General features: G+C 36.0%; 1 protein-coding gene across 1 annotated transcript in view; it reads left to right on the top strand.

Moving 5' to 3' along the window:
• Window positions 1-6,089: 6,089 nt before the first annotated feature.
• LOC115209074 (PCNA-interacting partner-like) overlaps window positions 6,090-7,206 on the top strand; it is a 37,766-nt gene continuing 36,649 nt past the window's right edge. Inside the window, exon 1 of the mRNA XM_029777170.2 lies at window positions 6,090-6,449. The gene's annotated coding sequence lies outside the window, so the exon portion shown is untranslated. The remainder of the gene's footprint in view (window positions 6,450-7,206) is intronic.

Below are 7,206 nucleotides of genomic sequence, written 5' to 3'. Positions count from 1 at the left end.
TCGACTTTGCCTTTCATCCTTTCGGGGTCGATTGAATAAGTATCAGTTACGCACTGGGGTCGATCTAATCGACTTAATCTGTTTGTCTGTCCTTGTTTGTCCTCTCTGTGTTTATCCCCTTGTGGGTAGTAAAGAAATAGGTATTTCGTCTGCCGTTACGTTCTGAGTTCAAATTCCGCCGAGGTCGACTTTGCCTTTCATCCTTTCGGGGTCGATAAATTAAGTATTAGTAGCGTATTCAGGTCGATCTAATCGACTGGCCCCCTCCTCAAAAATTTCGGGCCTTATGCCTAGAGTAGAAAAGAATATTAAAACAAGCCTGCCAAATCCACTCACAAGGCTTTGGTCGGCCCGGGCTATAGTAGAAGACACTTGCCCAAGGATGGGGGGTGTTTACAGATAGACAGACAGACAGACAGACAGACAGATAGATAGATAGATAGATAGATAGATAGATAGATAGATAGATAGATAGATAGATAGATAGATAGATAGATAGATAGATAGATATGTCCGGTCTATGGGGTCACCCTGGGTTTCACGTCCATAAAGCATTTAGCTTTACAGCGTTTCTTCAGACCCCTACATAAATGGGACCAAGTGTTGTAAACTGTGCAATTAAATCTTCGGACCCTACTTGCACTTCAGGAAATTCCTCCTGGCGTCCTGGGATCCACACACCAACACGGTCAGTTAATTAGCGATCGGGGAGAAATATTCTTTTGTTGCTAGAGAGACCATAAGCCAACGGGTTTTAGGGTTTGAAGAAACGCCGTAAACCTAATGCTTTATGGACTTGAAACACAGTTAAACCCCTAGACCGGCCATATCTAGCTAGCTTCCTTTATCTGCAATGATTTGCGAATGTACAATTGTATTGTATAATGCGTAGCATGCATATTAGTGCAGACATATGAATATAATTTATTATGCACTGAAATTATTGTTACATGAAGAAGACTGCGAAACGGCCGTAATCGAAAGGATGAGAAGTGTTGAAATAAATATATTCACCTCTCATGCATCCCGATTCTTTTTGTGCGGGGGCGTAAGATGAAATAATTTCATCGATCACATCTCCTAAATTTCCGTTGCATGGGAGTCTGCATCATACTCCTCTGTGTTGGATTAGTATGTAGTCTATATATATATATATGGTATATGGTATATACTGACAGCTGGGATTTAGCCTAACCATCAGCGACAGAGTAGTCACTTCTAATGAGCTAAGCGTGACTAGCTAGTATAGTGACCTCGTTCATTGTGGGGCAGTTACCATGCATAGACATGGGTTTTTTGCAGCTATAAGGGTCTTTGACTTTTGTCTTTAGCAATGTAAGTGCTACCCTGCACTCTCAGTCGCTTTAATGACACTTGAAATTTTCATTTCTGTTTTTATATTGCTTCCAGCCGCTTTCATCATATATATATATATATATATATATATATATATATATATTTATCATATGTATATATATATATTTATCATATATATATATATATATCATATATATGTATATATATATATATGTATATATATATATCATATATATGTGTATATATATATATATATATAATAAAAACTTACTTGGAGAAATAAGAAAGTGACGCGAGGCGTTCAATGTATGTATGTATGTATGTATGTATGTATGTATGTATCAGATCATCCCATAAGTTCTGTCCGAGAGAGAGAGAGAGAGAGAGAGAGAGAGAGGGAGAGAGAGAGGGAGAGAGAGAGAGAGAGAGAGAGAGAGAGAAAGAAAGAGAGAGAGAGAGAGAGAGAGAGAGAGAGAGAGAGTGATGTCCACTGATATTCATGGCAGAAATATAAACATTGATATATCATGATGTTTAGAATTTAGAAGGTCTCTCATCCATCCTATTTGATCACCAATCCATAAAGGTTGCTGGGGAATTTTTATCTGACTTCAATCGGTTCTTTATCACAAGTATCTCAAGGTTTGTTGGTTCGATACCAAATTCGATAATTCGATATTTCCTTATAGCTGTATTAATTAGAAATATCACATTCCCTCGGTGATTTGATCTTTGATTCTGTGCTTATCTGTTTATTGGATTTTCATATAGCATTCGACAGATGAATGGGAATTTGATTTTTGAACATCAGATCTTTATTTAATCATTTGATGCTATTTTATACCTTTGTTTGCTCCCAATCCCTGTCTCCATTCCGTTCTCTCCCTCTTTCTCTCTTTGTCTTCCTTCCTTCCTTTCTTTCATTCTTTCTTTCTTTCTTTCTTTCTTTCTTTCTTTCTTTCTCTTTCTCTCTCACTCCCTCGTACAGAGCTTAACTAAACAAAGCAATACTAATTCACTTATAGGCATCTTGGTCGTCAGCCTGTCAGTGTTAGTATATTTCCACGTTACAAGTACTGCAATATAAAATCGGCAAAGACATTTAATTCTCAATGACTCAGCCCATTTAGCTATAAATAAGTGAAGCGAGGAGGTACAGATCAATGTACCTAAGTAGCAGTGACAGAGTAAAACTAACGAGAGCTTTAATGAGTTCAAATCCTCCTAGATGTTAAACACGTTAGGCTTGCTATCCAGTAAGAAGTATCGCTTGTCACGATACCTAATCGTGTATCTTGACAAGAAGGCGTTTGGAACTAACGAGTAAACTTCTGCATGGTTGTTCGATCTGCTAGAAATAACAATCTCCTAATCTTTTTGAAATCGCACTCTTAATCGCTGTCTTAAATTCGTACATACTGGGCAATGTAGCCACGATACATATTACCTGAAAATAATTATTGGAATGGACACAGCTAGAATGCCATTAATCATAGGTCCGCTCAAGGCGGCGAGCTGGCAGAAACGTTAGCACGCCGGACGAAATGCGTAGCCGTATTTCGTCTGCCGTTACGTTCTGAGTTCAAATTCCGCCGAGGTCGACTTTGCCTTTCATCCTTTCGGGGTCGATAAACTAAGTACCAGTTACGCACTGGGATCGATATAATCGACTTAATCCGTTTGTCTGTCCTTGTTAGTCCTCTCTGTGTTTAGCCCCTTAGGGGTAGTAAAGAAATAGGTATGATACGTGCGTTTATAGTAGTTGAACTGTAAAAAACATCAACTGTAAAAAAAATAATAAACCACATTCTACCTATAAAGACCACATGCGTCAGTTGACGCATTGGTAACTTTTGAAACTTGCACCTGCTTTTGCTTATAAATACATGTGACGTTTTAGATATTCAGTAATTGCATAGCCTTTACAGCTCGCAAAACGAAACTTGTTTAGTCGGAACAATTCGTTAAAACAGAACAGGTGAAACTACTCCATGAAACTGTGGTTTTGAAATCCACAGAGAAGCCTACTGTCACACATCATACCAATGCAAAAAGTTTGTTGTTGTTTTAAGTACCTTATATCAGCATGTAGAAGTTCCTTCTGTAAATAACCCCAAGGAGAAGCCTAACACCATACTTTTTTTGTAATAAAAATAAGGCAGACGTAGTTGTGCTTCAACAAATGGCAAGGCTTTATTCAATCAAAGTAAACAGTAGACAATGGCCAATTTACCCTTTTTAAATAATATTTTGGTTGTTGCTGTTATAAACAGCTAGTGGCTAACAAGTGTTAGCATCTCAGTCATAAGTCAACGGGAATATATTCAAAAAGTTGTTGAAGAACTTTGTGGTGATTCCTTTCACAGTAGTTCAAGTATTATCAAACACCCTATTGAGGAAACATCTACCCCTAGGAATAAAGTCAGACGTACATGTGTGAAAAGAAAATGCCGAAACAGAACCACAGGAATGGGTGGAGTCTGTAAAAAGCCTCTGTATGGCAAATGTGCGCTAAAAATTGCGATGAATGTTTAGAATTTCGATAAATTTCTTTTTATTCTGTATGGATAAATTTCTTTCAAAATATCAAATTACTGTGATTAATATCACCGTGAAGTCATAAAATTCAATAGATTCATATATTTAATAAAGGTTTCCTACTTCTTTTCTTTTTTTTTATCTTTTCAAATTGAAAAACATCTTTGCGTCAATTGACTCATTCTGGTCTTTAATTGTTGAAAAGTCCGGTCCTCTTAGTGTTAAAAAATTTCAAGCCTTGGCCTATAGTAGAAAGAATTATCAACAAATACGGACAGAAGGAGACGGGGATTGTAAAACACCAAGCTAAACGTGTTCAGTTCCATTCTTTCCATTGGTATAAAGCCACTGATATATATATTAGAGTGTATCATAAATAAGATTATTGATCTGATTCCATTATATGCCTGCTTCTTACTTTTATTCACAGAGATGGAAAGCAAAGCAGACATTGGTGGAATTTTGAAATTTGAACTTAAAGGAACGAAACTAAACAGTGTAAAGATAGTATTGGATTTAGGCGTAGGAGTGTATGTGTGATAAGTAGCTTACTTACAAACCGCATGGTTCCGGGTTCAGTCCCAATGCATGGCACCTTGGGCAAGTGTCTTCTACTATAACCTCAGGGCGACCAAAGCCTTGTGAGTGGATTAAGTTGACGGAAACTGAAAGAAGCCCGTCGTATATATATATATATATATATATATATACTAAGTAATTAAGGGTTTAGCAACGATTTGCCTCACCACACACCGAGTTTAGAAATAGCAGTCAAAGGGTTATAGCTATTCTTTCTACTAAAAGGGAGATCTCAGTAAAACCACAGCACTTAGAAGGCAAACGCACCCTATATTATTACTGATAATCTCCAAATTTAATAGTATCTCCAAATTTAATATACAATTATTCATAATTGTAGTGTCCTACGCTGAGAAAAATAGTTGGGTAAGACATAATTATCTAATTCTTATGCTTTCCTAAAACTTAATTTCGAAACGTACGTAGGTGACTTAATATTGTATCGGTGTGTGGTGAGGCAAATCGTTGCTAAACCCTTAATTACTTAGTATTACTTAAACTTTCCTCGAATGGGGCTTTTACATGCCGAAATCTACTTGGTGAAATTAATGATTATTCCAAATTTATTAATTTCACCCTATATTATTACTGATAACTATATATATATATATATATATATATTATATATATATATATATATATATATATATATATATATATGTATATGTTTGTGTGTCTGTGTTTGTCCCCCCAACACCGCTTGACAACCGATGCTGGTGTGTTTACATCCCCGTAACTTAGCGGTTCGTCAAAAGTGACCGATAGAATAAATCCTGGGGGCGATTTGCTCGACTAAAGGCGGTGCTCCAGCATGGCCACAGTCAAATGACTAAAACAAGTGAAAGATAGTAAAAGAGACATAAGCTAAAAAGTTGCAGGTGAGGACAACACAATCCACAAAGATCTCAAAATAATTAAAAGACATAAGTTTTCGATAGTGGTAAACATACTGTAATTTTTAACAAAAGGCCTCCGAACTTTATGTTACTTATGACCCCATTAAGTCTAACTCCGGCACTGATGTAAAAAATTTTAGCTGACACTATACTGTCCGTGTCATCCCCGAGTAACTTATAAATTAATCTTGTATTATAGCCTTGGGTTTACCTATACTTTATGAGTTTTTAATGCTAAAAGACGGAGATTATGCGAAAGCTTATCGTGTGTGTGTGTGTGTAATTAAAAAATAATTATGAACTACCTCACCGGTTCTGTTTTCTTATTGATACTATCAGTCAGATAAAGAAGGACAACACCCCCACGACCCCTTCAGGGCTTCCGAGACCGAGTGGGAGAGGTAGGGAAGCTTTCTTCAGGCTGGAAACCGGGTTTAAATGCTTGCAACTAAATGAACACAACTAAAGTACCCCATGCAACAAATTAAGTCTATCCCCAACCAAGAACGAAACTCCAAACAATTTTCTTCTACCAAATCTCACTCAAAACTTTGGCCGAGTTGCGTAAGATGATGAACAAGTCCAATCGACCTCCCCCTCTCAATACGAAATCGCGAAGTAAACTTGAGTTATTCTGTGACACTTGTTAGCAAAGTAAAAATAAATAAATACATAAATAGAATCTAAAAAATAGCAAGTGGAGATCTGCGACAGTAAAAGACATTTTTGTATGCCACGAGAAGAGATGAAGTCTAAAGTTTCTGGCAGAGAACTTTTCTTCGACATGTCACGCTTTTCTCTCCACGAAGTGACGCGAACCAACAAGAGAGTCTCTGTAAGGTCGCTCGACTTAAACCAGTCATTCAAAAAGGGATAAGAAAACGTTGTACAGTATTGTAGATCTTGATGTAGAAAAGAAGTGATGGTCACAGGTGGAATGCTTTTGATCATAAGTCCATTTCGTCAGGAATAAATAACAACAATCTATTTCATAACCTCTGCAAATGGCAATTATCATCTGATTGGTTCGTTGACAGTGACGTCAACATAGTACGAATTTCAAATTTCGTACAAAACTTGTCGCTGTTTTCGGAGAACAATAACATACAGCCACTTAAGGTAAATTACTTCAAGCGTTAATTGAACTTCTATCCTTATTTTATTAAATTATCTTTAATAGCTTTTTTTTTACTTTCGACTTAACCAGAATGTTACAATATCGTGTTATTTTCTTTATATACGACTTTGGTTATTTTCATAGCTTTTTCAGTTCTACGTGGTAACTACTGTCAAATAAATGTAAAGTATTGTTTACAAAACGAATAAATATTTCCAATAACTTATCTTTCAACAATTGTTAATTTACTAACGAAATGCATATTTTCTTGTTACAAATATTTTCATACTCTGTGTTTCTGTGTATTTGTTTAACTTAAAGCTTAAACATTATAGTTGTAAATAATTTGACCACCAACTAAACGAACAACAAAATTCAGTTGACTGCGATAATCATTAAAGTTAAATTTTTTTTCCAGTTTATTAAGTTATATGTGACACTTTCTTCCATCACCCATTACTACATTTCATTTAAGTTTTCCAACTACTCTTGCTACAAACAAATTGTTGATAGTAAATCTTCGAACACTTTACCTAGTTTTGAAGAAATTTTAGTTTTCGGATTATAGCTCAATAAACTTTCAGAAAATTATTGCTATCTTTCTTTTTCTCACATTATTGGATTGTGAGAAAATGGAATGTTTTGATGATCGTGCTTTTCCTTTCGCTTGGTTACGAATGTGTCCAGATCCTTCTCATTTCCTAACAGCAAATCTAGCTATAAAAAGAGAAAGAATAGATTTTGTATTCGCGTGCAAAC

The sequence above is a fragment of the Octopus sinensis genome, linkage group LG3 (genome assembly GCF_006345805.1).
Source record: "Octopus sinensis linkage group LG3, ASM634580v1, whole genome shotgun sequence".
NCBI classification, from domain to species: domain Eukaryota; kingdom Metazoa; phylum Mollusca; class Cephalopoda; order Octopoda; family Octopodidae; genus Octopus; species Octopus sinensis.
The sequence above is the reverse complement of the archived record's forward strand: the minus strand, read 5'-3'. Positions and strand labels throughout refer to the sequence as shown.